The following is a 23,225-nucleotide window of genomic DNA, read 5'->3' on the forward strand; positions in this document are numbered from 1 at the left end:
CACAAGGGTCTAGGATCAGACTGGTTTTACCCATTACCGAGCACTTTTGAATATTGCACTTTATAGTTATATTGCATAGCGCACTTTGCAAATACTGCACTTGTCAGATATATTGCACTTTATACAGGATTGGAACATAAGATCATAAGACCTCAAATCAAGCACTTTACGAATGGCTGATTAAGGATATTGACGTCCGTGCGCTTAAGAGTTACTTTGTACCCCATAACTTTAAGCACTGAAGAATCTTTTGAAATCAGACTCTGTGCTCTTTAAGAGCAGTTTGCACTTTGGATGTTTACATCATGTCGTGACATCTTGAATGCTTTTTAACTATGCTGCATTGTGCACTTTGGATAGTAGAATTTTGATATAACAACATTTTTGTTCATGTTAAGCATTGAATGTGGAATGTGTCTTGGTTTTCAAATGTTTAATGTGTCTTGCTATTTTAACATGAGGGGGTGGTATCATGATTCATAGGATACACCTCGGAAGTGGGGAATGCTGGATCTATGAGAACCCTGAAAAAATACCCCTTTTGCTTGTTAGTAATTGGGTACGTTTGGAGCATCTGAATAAATGTGATGCACCCTATACTTGCAAACAAATACATATATGATGGACTCTCTGCCCACACATGAGGTGTATAGCTTCTCCCACCATGACTGGGGTACTTTCTGAGATGGCGGGTGAGATACAGGATCGCAGCCAGAGGTTTTGGATTTTGTGCATGGAGGTCTTCGTAGAGGATTATGTAATTGAAAAAACTAGTATGTTGAAACAACAATTAGGAATGTATGTAATAATTGAGTTAGAGAGATAAGGTCTTCATAGAGGATCATATAATTGAAATAGCAATGTTGTTTGAAATAACAATTAGGAATTTGTGCAATAGCTGACTAGGATTATTGGGGCTAGTCACATTTTACATCTATGCAAATGGGATTCATTTCTAAAAACCTTGCTATGAAAATGGATTTGTGTACTTCTATATTTCTTGTCAAAAGTGGTGAGTAACCAGCAATGGAACGTGTCACATGATTATACCATAGCAGTTACATTAAGATAACGTTTTGCAATGGTTATGCAGAGAAGAATTGCTTGTAAAAGGGATAGATTGTGGATTTTAAGTGTCTAATGTTCTTGAATGAATGTCCGAGATTGAAAGTACTTGGAGAAACATAGTTGAGAGCAAGGACGAGGTGAGCCCTCTTACTGTACACCCATATGCACGATTCAATGCGTGACTGACCAGGATTATAGCCTGAATCCAATACACTCTGGAGGGAGCATTTAGAGCGCGAGCGGCTCCTGGGACTGATCATGGTAACTGGTAGCGAGTGCGGGTGCAGCCGGGAAGGGAAGGAGCCCTGCAAAGACTGCACCAGCAGTGGGCATTCACTTATTGCTCGTTGTGGAGTTCCATTGCATTACGGAAATGGCACTGCAGGACAACGCTTGTCATAATAAGAACAACAAATTAAATATGAGGCATAACTCGGTTTACAAGTGTGAGTAACATACCCAGGCAAGTTGAACAGAACCGACTAACACATACGAATAAGTAAACCACTACAGTTTGTACATTTTCAAAATACAAATGTAATACTTATTCCAATTGCATACTGGTTGATAAAATTGACATGATTATACACATAATATATAAAAAGTATTTTGCATTATAGCATATGCATGATTACAAAAATATAAAACAATTTATAGCATAAAAATTTTTATTTTTTCCCCTCTAGATGGTTTTTACTGTATCCTGTCTACGCGTTTCGACACTTTAGCGTGCCTTCTTCAGGACTGTACCATCAATCTGTAAAAAGACATATATATATATATATTTATGCATGATTATACAGTGTTGTAATTCCATGTACAAACCAGTCAGTCTTATTACTGTATTAATTCATGTGTTAGATTATGGTTCCCAACAAAAAAACATTTGATAATACCGCTTACGTATTTTAATACTTTCTATTACCTATTGTGGTTACTATATATATTTTTACCATATAAGATGAAAACATGAGCATTTATAATTGATACTGAGTCTTGATAGCAAATTTTAGGTGTATAACTCAAGACACATAAGAATATATAATTCAGTTATACATTAGTGTGCATTAATGGCAAATACAAAATTATGCCTCATTTATATTATCACAGGAAGAGCTTTCATTGTGCCAATGGATAACCTATTTTTTACAGATTATCAGAAAAATAGAGTAGAAGAAAAGAGGAATTTTAGATCTCGAAGGTTGCACACCTACAAATTGCATACTCAGGATAAGAGACCTAGTTTATAGAGGAGATATGGTGTGTTTTGACTCGTGAACATCCTAAAGGTTGCATCCTACTTGAATTCTCAATTATTCTCTCATTGGTTGTCCTATATGACTATTGCTATGGCCTAGGTGGCTACATTTCATACTAGCCTAGTACAGGAGGTCTGTTTTTTAGTCTGAACTTTACTTCCTATCTGTTGGTGTCTCATATTTTAGACATGCTTACCTATTTTTGAACTTGAAACAGAATAGGCTTCTACGGCCTAAGCAAGACAGTGCTTAATGCTGCATGAAGTCGGGTATCAAAGATGATAATATTCTGTAGTATGGGAGACATTAATAACTAATTAGATATTTCAGATTACATAGCAGGTAATATAATAGGTTTATGCTCTGATCGTATTACTACCAGATGGTATCTTAGTTTGTAGATACATCTTGATTCCCTATTACCTATTTATTTACAGATAACGTGCAGCACATTATAATATTGGCTTACCGTATTGAGATAAGAAATCTTCAATATTTGTTGTTCATAGATACCATATTTAGGTTAGTCAGACCGCATTGGTGATACATCATCTAAGAAAAAGAGCTGTTTTTATTAACTTCATATTCGCAAAGTTAATTTATTTTAAAGTTAAGTGATAGAATCTCATATTATCGTTGACGTCGTTTTTTACATGTGTGGTCTAAAACATGCAGCCCATTCAGTACTGGTTCTCATTCTTTTTTTCACAGCGCATTAATTTTCAAAGCGCATTTATACTGCCAAAATTAGATGTCACCATTAGTTAAAAATAGAAGACATTCCTCATACTAGAAATTGACGTTAGTTAAACTAGAAAACATTCCTCATATTAAATGTTCACGTTCACGGTTTTACCTGTGGTCATATTATTTACACAACCAGGACGGTTAGAACCAGTAGCGTTTGGTGCTCGTTGTGCACGTTAGCTTGTTTCGCGCTTCGTTAAGGTATGTTATCAGCGCGGCTGCAATGGAAAGAAGTGGACATCATATAGATATTTTTGTGATGAACCGTTGTATGTCACAACGCATTTATAGCTCAGCGATCCTAAGCGGAAACACTGTAGCAGGCAATGCTTTTACCTTTTACAAAGATGTTAGGCAAACGGAGAAGGTAACTCCGCACGTTCGATATTTTTGCCAACTTGGTTGTCGCTCCTGTCGGCATTAAAGTGAACACAACTGAAACGATACAATGAACAGCGTTCACGGGTTAACATGATTTTGCCCATGTTGGTTAGAGTAAGTTTCTAGTTATCACGTCTATAGCAGCTGAATTAATTACCTTGTTCTCGTGTTCTCGAGTGGACCCTCTGGGCGGCGTCTCAACGGTTCTGACGGTATAAGGATTTGCTAGGCGTTACCTGATTGGTATATATATGCAGTCAGCTGATTGGTTCACCTGACTGTGTCATGCATTTGAAGACGTTTTGTTTTTAACTCTATACATGCCTAATTTAAACCAGTGAGAAAGTTTATATATATGCAGTCAGCCGATTGGTTCACCTGACTGTGTCATGCATTTAAAGACGTTTTGTTTTTAACTCTATACATGCCTAATTTCACTGAATACGTCCTGTTGTTCTAGCTTTTATATTGGTATAACGTTTATATTAATAAAGGATTTATCTATAGTATAGCTCTAATTTTGTATTTAATTTATACAGGTGGTTAGATTGTAACTACAAATATTTAATATAAGGCTTTTTTATTTCTTACTACAGGTTCTAGAGAGTATACGGGCAATTCTTATTTTCATATAATTGCATTGGCCCATGGTAAATCGCTGTGCAGGCCGTGGGCAAATGTATTAAGAGTAAAGATCCAGAAGACCTCTCTTTTTTTCCTGATCTTGTCCCCACCATTGTTATTGGCTATATGAATCTTTTCAAGAATCCGCCAACGAATTTGAGATGGGGAATGGTTGAAATCTGCAAAATGAGCTGCCAATGGCGCTATCAGTTTTTTTGTTTTAATTGCGGATCTATGCTCCGTTAAACGGAGTTTCATAGTCCTGGCAGTCTCTCCAACATATCCTAAATTACATGGACATAGTAGCAAGTAAACAATATTGGTTGTGTTACATGTCCATAGTTCTTTAGCTTGTATATGTACTTTATTAAATGTGAACGTTTGACCTGGTATAATGCCATCACATGATTGACATGTGCCACATCTAGAGGTTCCTTTAATAGTATTGTCTCCATTCAATGATTTTTGTATGAACGGAACAGTTTTATTAGTACCACTGAATCGTGACCTCACTATTAGATCTTTGAGGTTTACACTCTCACGCCGACAGCTGTGAGCTCAGTACAGAGAAGTTTCCTTCTCTATCTCAATTCAACTGATGGCACCAATCCAGTGCAACACGGGAAATTGAGTTTTGCATAACTATGGCAGAACGCGGGCAACGTAGAGATCAGAGAGCAGGTGAATTACTGAATGATGAGAACATAACATCATCCCGTAATCTAGAAAAGCGGGCTGAGGACAAAATTAGCAATGCAAACACAGTCATAAAAGAATTGTAGAGAGTGCAGACAAGTGAGCTAAACAAGTGGTGGGAAATTACATCGTTATGGAAATATATTGAATATAAAAGGATTCCGAGAGGACTATGAATTCTGATCCTGCCTACTTTCAATGATCAAGATGATGATCTTATTAAGAGATGGCAGGAAGACACACATGAATGTTCATTCAAGCTTATGCGTACATTAATTATTAATGTAAAGAGGAAATTGGAAATAATAATGGAGAAAATCGAAGAATTGGAGAATGAGTCCAAAAAATATCCCATCATTGAAGATATCACTAAGTCATTGGAACACCATGAAAAGAGACCAGAGAAACATGAAGCTGATAAAGAAAAGAAAAGAGGAAGGCAAGGAAGTTCAACTGGGATAAAATAAACTACCAGGATGGACGGATCTATACATTCGCTCGCAAATACGATGGCATAAGGAGCAGAGCACTGGAATGGGCAGAGGGAGAGGCACACCAAGACCGAAGAGGCACAGGAAGATGAAAAAAAAAAACCTGAAAAACAAAAGCCGAAATCAAAAAAGCATTGATTCAAGAAAACCTGGTAGAATGTCAAAGAAAAAACTGATGGAAGATCAAACAAAAATCCTCAACAAGGTACTCTCCTTCTGCCCAGACACGGAATTCGATATTGAACATTTAAGAATTGATCTATACAAATTTTAGAGGAAAATTAAACTAAAGAAACACTTCGAAACAAACCCCCTCCTCCCCCCAGGAGACCTCCATGCACCCGAGGGGAAGACGTTCTTCTCTAACATGTAAGGATATTCCCTGCCTTAGAGCAATATTAGACCTGAAACTTCAATCAAATGAGAAAGCAATAAGAGTCCAAATGGATAAACTAACAACACACAGGTCTGCCGGGAACAATGAATAGATACCGGAGAAACCGGAGCTAGTGGTTTGAAATTGATATCTAGATTTTGTACGCAACTACCACTAGGTAACAAAATGTATCTTTTTAAAGACTGGTAATTGAGGATCTGAATAAACTGACTAAAACAAACAGAAATGGGGCAGAAGCAATATCACCATTCATGAGAGATTAGCTTTTAAAGAACTCAGAGAGGACATTGAAATTGTGATCAAGCCATCAGATAAGGGTGGCAACATTGTCGTACAGGATCGGGAGAAATACCAAATGGAGGCCGACGGACAACTAAGGAATAGACAACACTATACAAAGGTAAAAACTGATACCTCAGAGAAAATCAAAACAGAATATCATGGAAAATTGGAATCATGGAATCAGTAATAGCTAATCGATGACAATGAATATAAATATTTTCTTGCGTCTCTGTGGACCTCCACTGCTGTCAGCCGGTCCAGGAGTGTGCCATGGTTTACCGTGTCGAAGGCCGCCGAAAGATCCAACAAGATCAAGGCGGCCTTCCCCCCGGCATCCAGCACACTCCTGAGTTCTTCCACCGCCATCAGCAGTGCAGTCTCGGTACCATGTCCCTGTCGAAACCCATACTGAGATCGGTCCAGGATGTCTGCCTCTTTAGCAAACTGAGCCAGTTGTTTATTCAGCAGTTTCTCAAGGACCTTTGCGCAAAACGGGATCCTGGCTATAGGTCTATAGCTTCCTGGTTCTAGTGGATCTAAGTTGGGCTTTTTGAATAGGGGAAGGACTGAAGTTGATTTCCATGGGGTTGGGTAGATCCCCGAGATAATTATATATTCTGTGAGTTTGGTCAATTGCTCACTAAGGAGTTCAGGAAAGAGGTGCAGAATCTTCGGTGGACAAGGATCCCCTAGGGCCCCCGATTTTGTAGACAATACTGCCCGGAGGACCTGTTCTAGCCCTGGAGGGCGGAACTTGAACGCTGACTCCGATGATTCCTCCGCAGGGGGTATATTCCTAGGGGAGATGTTCTCTGAGGTCGCTGATTAGAGGTTCTCTGATTTAAATGACTCGTATACGGATGTCACTTTGTCAGTAAAAAATTGACCAAGAGAGTTACAAAAATCTGTACTGCTAGGTGCATTGTTGTTAGTTGTTATCTTAGATAACTTTTTTACTGTCGAGAAAAGTTCTCTACTACAGTTTTTTGACTCCTCTATCTTTTGGATAAAGAATTGGCTCTTAGCCGTAAAAATTAGTTTTTTATAGGAGTTTAAGGCTATTTTATATTCCCTTTTTCTATCAGGGTCATAGCTAACCCTCCACAGCCTTTCAAGCTTCCTACAAACTCTTTTGTTTTCCCTAAGAGACTCGGAAAACCAAGGTTGTGATGCCTGTTTTTTTCTGAAAATCGTTTTTTTCCCAATGGTGCAGTTGTTCTTGTGGCCCCTGCTATCCAATTGGAAATTTGGTCAGTGGCCATGTTGCTATCCGGCACTAGCCTAGGTATCGTCGATGCCAGGTGTTCTTTTAACTTCTGTGAGTCTAGCCTTGACCAGTCAACAAATGGTGTAGATATATCCGTGATAGAAGGCAGTGCTGCCCCTTCACCATTATCAGGTGTTATTGTAAAAATTACAGCCTTATGGTCAGACCAAATACCAGGAATGCAGTCCATCATTCCAATATATTTATTGGACGTGAAGATTCCGTCCAGTGTATGCCCTGCTTTATGGGTGTCTTTGTGCACAATCTGTTCCATGGATAGGTTCATAAAGGTGTCTATCAGTGCTGCCGTGTCCGCCGTATCCATTTTTTCCAGGTGGACATTAAAATCACCCGGGATGGTGAAATCCGGGTGCTTCACACTGGCTTCTATGAAGGAATTAAGTGCCAGCGTCAGCGGGGTTTTAGCTTTTGGTGGCCTGTATAACAAGAGCCCATCAAAGGTGTATTTGTATGTTAACTTGATGTTAAATGATAAGGTTTCACAATCTGGGGTGCTGCCCAAATTACATCCCTTCACCTTTAGCTCATTCCTGGTAATAATAGCTAGGCCCCCCCTTTTTTCTTTCCTGTCTGCTCTAGTGATTCCGTATCCCTCTGGGATTGCCAGTAATAGGTCAGTATCTGAGGCTTCATCTGCCCAGGTTTCCGTGATGAAGATTAGATCCAATTTCTGTAAGTCTATAAGATCTGCCATTTCGGTGTTGTGTTTGATTAAGGAACAAGCGTTCATAAGGCCAGCCCTAAAAGATTTTTGTGTTTCTTTTGGTGACCGAGTACTTGATGTTAACGTATTACTTTGAGTAAAGGCAAATGTGAGCCCGCAATTCAGGCAGTACTTAGTTTCTGCTAGGGGCGAGATTGGCTGACAACAAGGACTGGCTCTTGTTGCTAACAGTTCATTACTGGAATATCTTAGATCACCGAGATCAAAGTCATTTTGAGCAAAAATTTTGGCCCTTGGCCCGGTCCTGGCGCGGACGGGCGCAGACGGGCTTGCCTTTGGCGCGCTGCCGGTGCGCCCGCTGCGCGGTCGGGGTGATGTCCTCATTTGTACCCAGAAGACAACGTCAGTGGGGGTGTGTCTCGCTCTGCCCGGTCTGCACCCCACAAAAAACAGCCACAGCTGCGGTGGACCGAGTTCGGAGCGGGAGGCGTGCGGCGAAGGAGTGCAAAGGCTTCCTATGAGGCTTGGGGTATTTAAAAGCAGTTCTATTGTTTCTGTGCAAAGTGCCTCGTTAAAAAGAAATTCACACAGCAGCAGCGTAAGGGTACAGCCGCTCAGCGCGCTACTCAAAATCTCTGATCGCGCGTGCGAGCTAATGTCCTAATCTACTGATTGCTGTAGACGACGTCAGTGGGGGTGTGTCTCGCTCTGCCCGGTCCGCCCTCCACAACAAACAGCCACAGCTGTGGTGGACCGGGGTCGGAGCGGGAGGCGTGCGGCGAAGGAGTGCAAAGGCTTCCTATGAGGCTTGGGGTATTTAAAAACAGTTCTATCGTTTCTGTGCAAAGTGCCTACTTAAAAAGAAATTCACACAGCAGCAGCGTAAGGGTACAGCCGCTCAGCGCGCTACTCACAATCTTAAAATGCTATAATGTCTGTTAGAAATACTGCCTGAATGCAACAAATCTATCTAAGCAAAATGTCAACAAAGTGTACTTTACAAAATGAATTGTTTACATTTCTCGCCCCTCTCTGTACTTTTAGCCAAAGGATTCAGTCTGCCAAGCTGAGCGTTCTTGTCGAGCATCATGCTCAGGGGAAGTGCGAATGCCCGCTTCTAATAATCTTCAGGCGGGCTGGTTCCTGGAGAAAGACTTGTGAGCAGACTAACCTAAAGAGATCGATTAACTGACGAAGCTTCAATCACTTGTCCATTGTAGACTTATACAAATCTGAGGCGCACAAACATAGTAATCGAGTGTTCTTTTTCCATACATAGCTTGACACAACAGAAAATTGCTCAGGAATACCAGAATTGGATGTGGACGAGGTGGCCTAATTTTATTCCCTTGTGTGATAGTAAAAGGTAATCGATGCACCCACTGGACTTGCGAATCCATGTCCCAGTCCACCAGATATGGAAACGCCTGCTGAAATAAATCCGTTACATCTGGGGACAGTGAGGCGACTTTAATGATGATGTCCATGAGTGCTTGTTTTATCTCCCGGCTGTCAACTTCAGCTTGGAGATAGTATTCCTGAGCCACAGCTCTCTGAATGGATAAGGCCTGCAAAACTGAGGACAGGGAGGGTACCTCATGCTCAAGCGATTGCAGGAGACCAGCAGACGGCCCTTCCAAGGAAGTTACAGCATGCCGTTGATTTTGTGGGGGCAGATGCAGACCCAGGTACCTCAAGATATCTGCCTAAATTCCATTTGGAACTGGCCCCAACTGAGTTGTTGGAAAGAGGCCATAGAGTTTGTACAGGGATAAGAACATGTTATTGGGTCTCCCCCTCGACTGCCGCAAGTGCCGCAGGGTCCATAGGTGCATCGGCCTCCACATTGCCAGAATTGGAGAGTCGTGAAAAGATGGCTTCAACCTCTCCTTTTGATGCCATCCATTTGCGCAGAGGACTAAAGCCAGAATCAGCTTTCGTGCTGCTCGGGGTGGAGTTTTTGAGTCGCCCAACTGTGCTAGTATGTGGGAGTTTGGTTCCACCCCCGGCCTTAGCCACCTTTAGCCCCTCTAGTGCTTTTAGAACCTCATGCCGGGGAATGTACTTTTAATGTGCCTGATACAAAGGCATCATCAGTCTCACTATTCTCACAATTTCTATTCTATTCATTTACAGAGCCACATACTCCAGTTGGGAACCACCCTGAGTATCCAAGAGAGCATTCACAAGGTGAGTGTGCACAGAGCCAGCAGATAGGTCTAGCCAAGGATTGCCACTAAACATTCTGAGCCCAAAATAGTATTGGTTTGAGAGTGAGGATCCACGTCGCTTGGTATTGCCGTGTTTAAATTGTTAGTACAAAGTGGTAGATGAGACTGTACTAGAGTTGGCGAAGCAGGTTGGATGGCAGACGACACTGGAGAATTGCAGCCGCCTGATTCTGAGCCCCCTAGCTGTATTTGTACTATGTGGCTCTCTCTTTCTCAATCCGGAAAAACTTCTTCAATAGTACTAAAGTCAGCTAAGGTGGGGCATTCCCCTGCTGCCCAAGAACTGGTAGTTCTGTATTCATGCATGAGGGTTATCCATGGGGAAGAGGGGGAGCACCAGGGGGCGGTCAGCGGAAGGCATCCTCCGGAGTGGAATCAATCCGCCATCTTCCTTATATGTTAAAGTGAGCATAATTATGTTATCTTCTCTCTCACATCTCTTCTTTCTCAATGCTCTCTCTCTCAAATATCTTGTGAGCCTTTACTTTTCTTTCCTTTTTTTTTCTTTTATTGCCTGATTTGCTCATTTTTTTCTTTCTTACACATTGGTAGGGGGGAGGATGGGGGTGGTGGGTCGTGGGGGTTGCTCTCCTGTCGATGTCATCCAACGACAGCGGGATAAGGGGATGATTCCTTTCTGTAGGTGTCGGGGGAGGGTGTAGCCGGGGTTGGGTCGGGGTTGTTTAGTCACATAGCGGTCTCCCACCATGCTATCTAAGGGTTGGGGATGGGAGGGGTGAGGGTTGGGAGGGGTTAAAGAGCCATTCAGTAGTTGGAAATGTAGGCGCAGAACATAAGGCGATTAAAGATGGAACCAGGTTGGAGGTGATTGAATTAAGATTATGTAATGTCTGAATTAAAATGTATATGTCACTGGGTTAATTGAAGCTAGAAAATGGCGACTAATTGGAGAGGAGCTCTGTGCATTCAAACCACATTTACTTGGCCTAACCGAGACTCATCTTGCATATTAGGACAGATTACTGTTGAGACAACTTGGGTATGACATACTAATATACACTTCACAAGCAGTCTCCATCCGTGGGGTGGCCGCATGTAATCTAGGAATTTAGCAGTTACTGTTTTATGCACATTAGCTGAATCTAGGGGTAGGTGGCCAATAGTTTAGTTGCTGATATCAGGGCGTAAGGTCACGATCTGTGAGCTGAATGGTCCTAACTCCGATTACCCCAATGTCTTTGATTATTTAAGTTCTGAATTTTTGGGGTGGCCCGAGGATTTGATTATTATAGGCTACTTCAATTTCCTTATGGACAGCAAAATAGATACTACTGATAGTAAAGCATGGCCAGAATGGTCAAGACCAGGCAGCTTTGTTGGCATTATTGCACATACATCAGCTTGATGATGCCTGCTGTCAGGATATGCGTTCTATTCTCACCCGCACAAACAGTATTTCCATATCGACATGATCTTTATTAAGAGGTCACTGTTGGAAAATGCACACATAGAGTTCTGTTCCAAAATCACATCCGACCATAACCCAGTAATGCTAACTCTACAGAAACAACTTGGTGTTAGAAATGATCCTCTGCCTTTTTCATTTCCCAGACACTTATTCAGTAATTCTGAGTATCTGGTACATTTTAGAAGAGCATTGAAGGAGTATCTAAGTAATAATCTGGTTACTGCCAATATCTCAATATTCTGGGACTGTATGAAAGCTTTTGTCAGGGGGGCAACTCTTCAGTTTGTTCTATCACAAAACAGGCATGCAACTGAGGAGGCAGAACAGGATTGTCTTGACTATTTAGACCTGGAACACCAACATGCTAGGGCAATCGGTGCAAGGGACCCAATGGCGCAGCTAATATACCTTCGACTTTTAAAAGTTTGATTCAAAATCAATAGAGGGCTAATGGATATAATTGCCACCAATTACCATAAGCATAAAACTTTATAGTATGAATACGGAGAAAGGTTGTGGCATGTGATGGCAATTCAGATCGCCGATCAGAAGGCTAGGTCTAACATTAAATTGATTAAAGGAGATAGCGGTCTGTCTTTCACTCAGCCACAGGACATGGCAAAGCAGTTTAGAATATTTTATGCCAATTTATATTCGGAGTCCGCATCATTCAATAAATTCACTTTTCTCGAGTATTTGCAGGAGAGTCATCTGCCTCAATTCGACTCTTTGGATTCCATGGAGCTACAAAAAGATATAGAACCAGTCGAGGTTTAAGATGCTATAAAGTGTTTGCCTACAGGCGAAGCGGTTGGCGAGGATACTATTCCACTTGAATTTTATAAAACTTTCAGGGATATACTTGTACATGTCTTTATGCAATTGAGTATGGACATTTCTAGTGGGGGCGATGTTCCTGCCTCATGGAGTATGTTGTAATGTGCTATTTACTAATACAGTCTCCCCACTATGGTTCTCTGCCTGTCTGCTCAGCCTGTGGTGAGGTCATCTAGAATGTTAGGGTTGGTTTGTATGTAGCTGGGAATCAGTTGGTGTGATGGGCTGAGCAGAGAGGACCTTGCTCCTGGTGAGGCATTTCCAGGTATTACCAGAGATTACCAGATAATCTAAGGATCTTCCTATAATTGTATACCTGTTGATTACTACGTGAATAAACCTACTTATACCCTCTACAAGAGATGTCTGCGCTATTACTTCATTTTAACACTCGCGACGATGTAAAAAGAACCCAAGGAACTACCTTTGACTGATTTGACTTTTGAAAATGAAGTAAAAAAAAAAAGAAGCTGTTTTAAAAGAAGTAAGGATTTTAAGAAATTTCCTACAGTTTGGGAATTATTGGATTTAAAGAGCTCAAGTAAGTGAATTTAAACTTATGGAATGGATGAAACTAGGCACCCCATATGCCCCACCAGTGACCCTGTCAATGGTCGCCCTTTTGACTAGATTGTGCCAGTTTCTGTTTGCCTGCTTACTACCTTTGAGAAATGACTGAAAGTCTCTGCTACGTTATCCCTGCATTGACTCTGACTGACTTTTCAATGGATTGGCAGCTGTGACATGTGCTAAAAAAAAAAAAAAAAAAAAAAAAAACTACACTACATCAATGCTGTTTTCAAGTGTATACCTCATCACCCCAGTGGTGGAAAGTAGCGATGGGTGCTGAGTATGGATATCAGTGTGGAAAGCAGCGATGCGCCCTGGGTATTGTCAGCAGTGAAAGTGTACATCTCTGGTCTGGAACCTCCGTGTATATTCAAGAATGATTACCAGCCGCTGTGAGTGCCCATGAATAACCGGAGTGTCAAGTTAAATGATAATCAGATGCTGCTTTGTCTGTTTGTGTCCGGAGGCAAAAAATCGAGCCTCGAGCAGAGTAGTATTTAACTCCAGCCACTGGGTGGTGCTATCGTGTTGTCTACCATATACTTTACAGACATTACTGCGGAGAGGCAACGATGTGTTCTGGCTAATGTCAGCGAAAACTGGCACCCTCGTAAGGATTTGACAGTGTTGGGAAACGTTTGTGCAGATTTTTGGGACATGTAGACTCGGCCGTCTCACACTTCATGTGCCGACTGGTTCTTGGAGAGGCGCTGCACTTTGTGTATCTTTGCGCAATTGCCTGCCTGTTAGTATCTTTGGACTGGAACAGTCTTTGAACAACATTTAAATTTACCTTCACAGTTGGACTGCACTGGCCCACGCTGTCATTTTTTGAAAATCTGAAGCGACTTGACTCGCGCTGTTTCGCGTGCGGCATTCTTCTGAAATTCTTCTCGTATTTCCTCTTGCATTTCGTCATCACGCCACGGAAGTGTGCGTGACGGCCATTTTCGACTTCCTCGACAACTAGCATGTCATCACACTTTGGAAGCAGCGTTCGGAGCGATTGGAAGACAATTTCCTTGCAATTTCTTTACTAAACATCTTGATTAGACATTCTTAGTTCATTTTTACCAACCACGTTTTGTTTTAGAGGAGATCAACTACACATTTGGTAAATAATATTGGCAAAGCAATGTGGAACCAAATATTACTTCAGTCAAGGTACTGTGTAATTATTAATACAGTCTCTATGTTCATTTTGACATTCCTCGGGGGCTAAGATCGAGCCCTGGTGTATGATTCAAATGGTATGGATGATCCAACGAACTGTAAGGCTAAGACTGACATAATGAACTTGGAGCACACAATTGGAAAATGTTGCAAGCCAGTTTGGATAAAATGCTTTATACTTTGCAATTGCACATTATTTCCATATTTATGAAGCTTTACCATACTATGTCTAATGTATTTTTGAGTGTTGTCTCATAATTTTATTATATCTGGAAGGGTTTTGGGGGGTTTGTGTGGTGTCTTGCATATATTATGTAATACTGGTATATACAACTGAGTAACTACCTTTTGTTTAGGTTTTCTTTTAATAATGGATATGACTGACTTTGGTTTTTGCCTTGCCTTATGTAATGTATGCATGCTGTGTGTGACGTCTGTTGTTAAGTTTATACGTTACATAGACTGTGTGTGACGGGTACACACTTCTCTTATCTGTTTAGATCTACCCTTAGTTTTTGGGATTTCTAAAATTTATTGGTACTCAGTGTATGATTCATGAGTGTTTTGGGTTGAAAATTAACCTAGTTTGTTTTAGGGTTTAAAAGATACCCTAATCTTGTTTTGGGTTAAGGGATACCCTACATTTTCAGATTTTGTCTTGTGTTTTATACACATTTACTTAGACTGTGTGTGACGGGTACACACGTTGGAGGTTACTTCTAGTGTGTGTAACTTCTCTTATTTGTTTTGCTATAGTATTTTACCCTAGGTTTTGGAGATTAGTACAGCACTTTAGGAAATTGGTGCGGTTTTAAATTCTTGCTATTTTTGTTTTTGATCATTTTCTAGGAGAAGAGTGTTAAGGATGTATTACATTGTTTTTGTGGTGCGTTCTCTTCTTCTCTCTGACAAAAGTGTATTTACCATCTTTATACAATTTTGTGTTTATGATCATTATTAAGGGGGAAGGATGTGTTAAATTGTTTTTATGCATTCTTCTTTTCCTGACTTCTAAAATTTCTGTATTTTATCTGCTTCTATTCCGGACTTGTGTATTCTCTTTCCAGACTTAAGCTTTTGTATTTCCATTCCAGACTCGTGTATTTTATCTTCTTCTATTTCGTGATCTTATCTTCTTCTGTTTCTTTTGAATACTTTCATTATTAAAAAGGGAGATGTGTTGTAATGTGCTATTTACTAATACAGTCTCCCCACTATGGTTCTCTGCCTGTCTGCTCAGCCTGTGGTGAGGTCATCTAGAATGTTAGGGTTGGTTTGTATGTAGCTGGGAATCAGTTGGTGTGATGGGCTGAGCAGAGAGGACCTTGCTCCTGGTGAGGCATTTCCAGGTATTACCAGAGATTACCAGATAATCTAAGGATCTTCCTATAATTGTATACCTGTTGATTACTACGTGAATAAACCTACTTATACCCTCTACAAGAGATGTCTGCGCTATTACTTCGTTTTAACAGAGTACTACTAATATCATGGTATTCCCTAAGAAGGGGAATCCAATTGTCGACAAAGGCTCTTATTGTCCAATATCCCGAATTAGTGCTGGCTTCACATCTTGCTCCCCTCATCCACAAGCTAGTCCTGGAGCAGCAGCAAGACTTTGACCCTGGCAGAGACACAACAGATCACATTAACACTGCTGTATCTGCCTTTGATGTCTCCAGTAAACTTAACAAACAGATAAGGATGGTCATGCTGGACGCAGAGAAGGTGTTTGACAGAGTTGCCTGGGAAGCTCTCTGGCTGACCATGGTATCATTTGGTCTTGTCTCTCTATTTATCTATTCTGTGCAGGTAGCAGAAAATAAATTGAATGGGATGACATGTGTCAGAATATGTTTCGCTAGTGTCAGGATTAAAATTGTCTGTCCAAACGTTAGTGAAGTTTGGGTTCAGTTCCGACAGGTGTTTGAAATGGAACTCGCTCTGATTAATGCCAAAGGACCTCGCTCTTGGCTTAAATTCAATAGGATTTAGGCCAGCCTCCAATGGAATTAATGATGCACTGTTACTCAATCATATATGTTTTTATTTTGGCTCCAATAGTTGTCATATAAATGTGAGTTTTTCCATCTCAAATCTTAATAATAATCTAAAATTGGAAAATTGTTGTCACTTCTTATACTTTTGTTTTCGATTCTCTCTCCTACACCTGGTTTAATTCTCCAGCTATACTAGAGTCATTTTTGGTCCGGATTGGAACTATGTGATGTACATTTTATGTCTTAACTATTTTTCTTCTCTGTTGATTTTATTGTATTGTGTTATACAATAAAATTAAAAACATAAAAAATAAAAAGAATTGTATGCTGGATACATACCATATATAAAAAAATGTTTAGTGAGGTTTACTCTGGTTGTAATGGTTGACACTGTAAAAGGACTATGGTCTTGAAATCTATTTAAGGACTAGCCAAACACGTGGACTCTATGGTTCTGTAGAAGGCTAGTGCCGAAATCCCAAACTAGCCCATGAAATAGATATTCTTGACATTACATCTATGAAGTTTGCATATTTCGTTGGGAAGGAGTGCGTGCCGCACAGAATTAGTACTACGATTTGGTGTTTCTCATATATATATAGATATATGAGGCCAATGGGTGAGGCTTATTTCAAAAATAAAAATGGTGGTTTTATGAACATTTTTTGTGTAATTCATGCTGCCAGTGAATAAGGGAGTATATCCTGAAATGCGTTTGGCAAAGATTTTGGCTGTGAGCGCTGTCCTCCATTCTGCATTTCGTGTTTGGGGCCAGGGACGGTAACCTACCTGTGTGCCTCTTTCTACATGGTGCATACTTGATTTTGGATGGATTTAAGCGGCTGCTCCGGTCACGGATGTTGCCCGCCGCAGAAGCGGATCATCACGTTCACGGCATCTTGCACTTGAGACTGGTGGGGTCCCTCCTGTACGATTAAATGAAGGTATCATGAAGGAACTGTCGTTCATTACCAACCTACTTTGGTATATTATTGTTTTTGATTGTGAATACACATTGAGCCCATTGGAAAAGACTATGTAAACCACGATAACCAGAATTCCAAGAAGTTAGTGGGCGGGGCTTATTTAAAAACTAAAAATGGTGGTTTTACAAACATTCGTTATGTAATTCATGCTGCCAGTGAACAAGGGAGTATATCCTGAAATGTGTTTGGCAAAGATTTTGGCTGTGAGGGCTGTCCTCCATGCTGCATTTCATGCTTGGGGCCAGGGACGGTAACCTACCTGTGTTTTTTCTCTCTACATAGTGCAAAGTTGATTTTGGATGGATTTAAGCAGCCTGATCCGGTCTCAGATATTGCCCGCCACAGAAGCAGATCATCACGTGCAGGGCATCTTGCACTTGAGACCGGTGGGGTCCCTCCAGTATGACTAAATGAAGGTATCATGAAGGAACTGTTGTTCATTACCACCCCACTGTGATTTTTAATTGTTTTTGATCGTGAATACACATTGAGCCCACTTGGGCGAGACTATGTAAACCATGATAATCAGATTGCCCGGAGGACAGTAGCTGGGGCTTATTTCAAAAATAAAAATGGTAGTTTTATGAACATTCGTTGTGTAATTCATGCTGCCAGTGAACAAGGGAGTATATCCTGAAACGCGTTTGGCAAAGATTTTAGCTGTGAGCGCTGTCCTCCATGCTGCATTTCATGCTTGGGGCCAGAGACGGTAACCTACCTATGTGGCTCTTTCTACATGGTGCACACTTGATTTTGGATGAATTTAAGAGGCCTGCTCCGGTCGTGAAAATTGCCCACCGCAGAAGGGGATCATCGTGTGCAGGGCAGCTTGCACTTGAGACTGGTGGAGTACCTCCAGCACGATTAAATGAAGGTATCATGAAGGAACTGTCATTCATTACCAACCCACTGTGGTTTTTAATTGTTTTTGGTCGTGAATACACTTTGAGCCCACTTGGGAAAGACTTTGTAAATCACAATAACCAGAATGCCCGGAGGCCAGTGTGCGGGGCTTATTTCAAAAATAAAAATGATGGTTTTACGAACATTCGTTGTGTAATTCATGCTGCCAATGAACAAGGGAGTATATCCTAAAACGGGTTTGGCAAAGATTTTGGCTGTGAGCGCTGTCCTCCATGCTGAATTTCGTGCTTGGGGCCAGGGATGATAACCTACCTGTGTGGCTCTTTCTACATGGTGCAAACTTGATTTTGGATCGATTTAAGTGGCCTGCTCCGGTAGCGAAAGTTGCCTGCCGCAGAAGCGGATCATCATGTGCACGCCATCTTGCACTTAAGACAGGTGGGGTCCCTCCAGCACGTTTAAATGAAGGTATCATGAAGGAACTGTCATTCATTACCAACCTACTATGGTTTTTAATTGTTTTTCAACGTGAATACACATTGAGTCCACTTGGGAAAAACTATGTAAACCAGGATAACAAGAATGCCCAGAAGCCAGTGGGCAGGGCTTATATAAAAAAAATGGTGGTTTTACAATCATTCGTTATGTAATTCATGCTGCCAGTGAACAAGGGATTATATCCTGAAACGCGTTTGGCAAAGATTTTGGCTGTGAGCGCTGTACTCAATGCTGCATGGGGCAAGGGACGGTAACCTACCTGTGTGGCTCTTTCTACATGGTGCAAACTTGATTTTGGATGAATTTAAGCGGTCTGCTCCAGTCGCAGAAATTGCCCGCCGCAGAAGCGGATCATCACATGCATGGCACCTTGCACTTGAGACTGGTGGGGTCCCTCCAGCACGATTAAATGAAGGTATCTGTTTGACCTGGCAGAGCTTGGCGTGATTACCCCTGACTTTTTGCCTTTGCCTCCTGTGAAGTTAGATGCTGTAGGTACTTGCCACTGCTAATCAGTGTGCAAGTACATATGTTCCATGTATAAATTGTAGTGGTGTTTGGTATCCTCTGATTGGTATGTTTGCCTTACTAGCAAGATCCCTAAGTGATGTGCACTGTGTGTGCCAGAGCTAGTACTAACAAAATGCGCAGTGTTGGGCCTGCGCACATTAATGCTAGATTAGAATGTTGTCCTGACAAGTGCTACCACTTTTCAGGCCTTACTTTCCCTTGTGCATACACTTGGGGCATCCCTGTAGGACGTCCTGGGTAACCCCTAGGCAGGGTGCGGTGTAGGTAAAAGGCAGGACCTGTGCTAGGCCCTGCAGTGGAGACTGGGTGCAGTATCATTAGCCTAGTTTCCCAAGAATTGGAAATGGAACAGTGAAGTCTGGTATGTCTGAACTTACAGCATCATAACACATCTTTTTGGGTAGATGGTTTTGTCGCTGTGTGTCCAGAAACCGCTGTTTGAGAAAATGGCTGAGTTTGTGCTTCTGACCTTTTTGTGTGTTACAGCAGAATCTGAATTGCCTGCCTGGATCTGGGAGAGGTGAGAAAGGCTGAGGGAGGTTGTGCCCCAGAGGTTGGGTGGAGACAGTGTCAGGCTCCCCTGCACCTGGAGCGGGGAGAAGGAGAGGCTTTGCGAGGTTCACAGCCATAAAACAATAGACCCAGCTCCCTCTGAGTGATTTAAGATCCAGGCCCCAGTATCAAAGAGAGGATGGTGACACTGGGGGGGGAAATACGCAAGACTGATTTAGGGAGGGGTCCGGGACCCCGGAGCACAAGGAAACTTCAAAGACAATGAGGGATATAACTGGATGAACTGTAACCCCAAGACTTTGGTGTGGTTATGTTGACAATGTCGTCGAGAATGGTCGCGGTATCATTCAGAGAAGGGCTTGGAGTGCTTTGAAGATGCCGTGGACTGGTCGAGCCTCAGGCGGCTTTGACCTGTCCACGATTGGGAAGAAAACCTCTGCCTCAGGAAGAGTTGCAGAATAGGTTGAGGGAGACACTTGACCCTTGCTTCGTGATCTGGGGCTTGTGGGCAGTTTGTAGCTCTTGTCCCAGGAGAGACTGAAGGGGCGCTGCAGTGGGTCGTGCCCCCCTTCTTCCTGAGCAGGACTTTGCTGTGTCCTGTACCCCAAAGGATCGAGGTGAGCTGGCTCCCTGTTCGGAAACACAGGAACATAAAAGTTTCCAGGAAGTCTCAAGTGGAGCGGTGGTGGGACCATGTCGTGGCAGCCTGAGACCTCCGAAAGGGTGACTAAAGTGAATGAGGGCACCCGGAGCGAATCAAGACTCTTACGCGCAGGGTGTGTGTCTAGGTGCCGCTACAGGTGTTGAAATGCCTGTGCATTGTGGGCCTCATGGAAGAGAGCCGAGATTCGGGACGTGCAGGAGGTGTGTGTCGTAGTTCAGTCCCGGCACTAGTGAAGAGTGCAGGGACATTGTGGGCACTAAGAAGGAGTGAGTCTCCGACACGCGGATTGGCGTGTGGTAGAGCGGAGAGACTCAGACGTGCAGTGTGCATGTCATGGTGCGACCCGGGCGTTAGTGGAGAGTGCTGGAAGACTGTGTGCACCACGAGACAGGGTGAGTCTCGAATGCACCGGGGGTGCGTTTTGAAGGTGCCACCGTAGGTGCTGGTGAGGAGTACCAGGGAGCGGTGAGCACCAGGGAGCGAAGAGTTTCTAACAGCGCTGGAGAGGAGGGCCAAGTGATTTGGGCCCTCGAAGGCAACATGAGGTAGCACCAGCGTCATGTGGAAGGCTTCATGGAAGGAGTTTGTGCTGACCTTGGCGGCCCAGACCTGCAGCCCTGCAGAAGCTGAACTACCGGCCCGAGCGCGCCTTGCCCGTGGTCACAAGGTTCTGGAGTGAGACCAAGCCCCCAGGTAAAGTGGATCATCGCCTGGGGTGGGGTGCGGGCCCAAAGGGACACTCTCTCGGCCTCTCGCTGCCGGCAGCTGTGTGTGCCTGTTGCTTCTGCCCAGATCTCGGTACGTGCTGGTCCCGGATGGGGCAGTACAGGGGCCAGGGACCGCAGTGGATTTTGGGTGTCATCGTTGATCCGTGTTGGGGGCAACCGGTCGCACAACTTCTAAAAACAGTTGTATAACACTTTGCATATTTGCACTATCGAACTATTGAACAGGTCTGACACTAGAGGTGCTTAACAAACTCAGGGGTTAGTGCGCTACGCCCTTATTTTATGTTTCTCTTGCAGGATAGAGGACCATAGCGTAGCGCACTGCATTGGTTGTTTCCTGCACTGTACTGAATTGCACTGTGATGCATTACCTTATCCCTTTCTTGCACAGGGCATGCTGGTGGTGATACGTATTGCATTGTTTTCCCATCTCACTGTACGTAATGGCAGCGTGATGCATTGCTGTATTTCTTCCTTGAACAGGACATGCTGGTAGTGAATCGAGTTGGATTATCTTGTGTTGACTCAGTGCATGATCTTGACGCTACAAATTGCATTGTTTCACTGTGACACTGTACAGGAACCCATCGTTAAGTAGTGCAGTATTCCTTGTATTTTGCAACGTGTGTTAATCTAGTGATACAACATACCTAACCTGTTGAGAACAGTTAAAAGTCAGCGTAACTGTTGGTTAGAAGCAGTGGTTGGGGATTAGAACCGCCCAACCCACCGCACACAATATTACCCAGTGTATCTATGTGGGAGTTGTACTGTGTGGTCCTTTTGTATATCTTTTTATATAAAGTATACTCGTTTTATATAAACTTGTGTAGAGTCCATTTGTGGTGACATCATTGGGATTGCTGTGGGCGTGTTGCACATACTGAACACTTGTGCCTTGGAGATAAGCCTGGCTGCTCGTGTCAAGCTACTAAGGAGGTGAGCAGAGCTGTCTCGGACGGTGTCCTTTCTTGGCCTAGCGTGGGAGCGGGAGATCGGTGCCGTGCACTTGACAACAACGGCGCACGCGGAAACTCCGGCTTCTAATAGTATCATGAAGGAACTGTCATTCATTACCAACCCACTGTGGTTTTTTATATTTTTATGATCGTGAATACACATTGAGCCCACTTGGGAAAGACTATGTAAACCACGATAACCAGAATGCCCAGAGGCCAGTGGGTGGGGCTTATTTCAAAAATAAAAATGGTGGTTTTACGAACATTCGTTGTGTAATTCATGCTGCTAGTGAACAAGAGAGTATATCCTGAAAGATTTGGGCTATGAGCGCTGTCCTCAGTGCTGCATTTCGTGCTTGGGGCCAAGGATTGTAACCTACCTGTGTGGCTCTTTCTACTTGGTGCAAACCTGATTTTGGATGGATATATATATATATATAGATATATATATATACATATATATATATCTATATATATATATATATCCATACTAATATTATAAAGAGAGAGCCCAAACAGTTGAGGCGGGTAATCTCAGTAACCACAGCACCAATCACAACACCCAATACAGTTTTGGAAAGGGCAGTTGCAGCAGAAGGACATAGGCTATGCAGATGGCCACCATATACATTTTTTTAAAATTGTTTTTATTAACTTTTCAAGAAACAGTGGTGTTCATCACAATCATACAGTCCAAGACATACAATTGTACCGTAGAACACCATATACATTTAAAAGGTAAAAGAACCGTGCCAGCAAAGTAGTCCCTTGTGGGCGTGTCTGCGTTGTGCTGTGGGCGTGGGCTGGGGGCGTGACTAACGCTGGGGGTGTGTGGTACGGCCATCACATCCTGGGCTGTGGGTGTGTGCTGGGGGCGTGACAAACGCTGGGGGCATGTGTCCGCCCTTCATGCCATGTGAGTCATACATACAAGCGCCAATTACGTTGCTGTGCAGCATCAATAGGCACGCTGGGGGCGTGACAAGCTGGGGGCATGAGAAATGCTGGGAGCGTGTGTCCAGTCTTCATGCCATGTGAACGCAATTGCGCCGCATCAAGGGGCACACTGGCGGCGTGTGCTACGTTCCGCCCTTCATGCCATGTGGGTCGTACATTAATCAGAAGATCGTCTGCTGTGGCCGTGTACTGGGGGCATGACAAACGCGTTAAGCTGGAGGCCTGGTAAGTAACATTACTGCAACCTCTCCTGAGTGCTGTTACTGAACTCTCTCATTCAACAAAATTAGACACGCCTGCTACCATCAACCAGGGCTCAAGCCGGGCTCAGGCGGCGGATCAGTACACTAATTACACGTGCCTGATAACATCAACCAGGGCTGCAGCT

The 23,225-nt window shown here is 42.8% G+C and overlaps 1 long non-coding RNA gene across 1 annotated transcript; it reads right to left on the reverse strand.

The window, feature by feature from the left end:
• Positions 1–1,695: 1,695 nt before the first annotated feature.
• Positions 1,696–15,565, reverse strand: LOC144769937 (uncharacterized). The gene is made up of 4 exons (XR_013598764.1): positions 13,758–15,565; positions 2,797–2,879; positions 2,524–2,616; positions 1,696–1,825 (listed from the first exon to the last, which is right to left on the reverse strand). It is a non-coding gene; the product is annotated as an uncharacterized LOC144769937 (long non-coding RNA).
• Between the last annotated feature and the right edge of the window lie 7,660 nt (positions 15,566–23,225).

The sequence above is a fragment of the Lissotriton helveticus genome, chromosome 1_1 (assembly GCF_964261635.1).
Source record: "Lissotriton helveticus chromosome 1_1, aLisHel1.1, whole genome shotgun sequence".
Taxonomy (NCBI): Eukaryota; Metazoa; Chordata; class Amphibia; order Caudata; family Salamandridae; genus Lissotriton; species Lissotriton helveticus.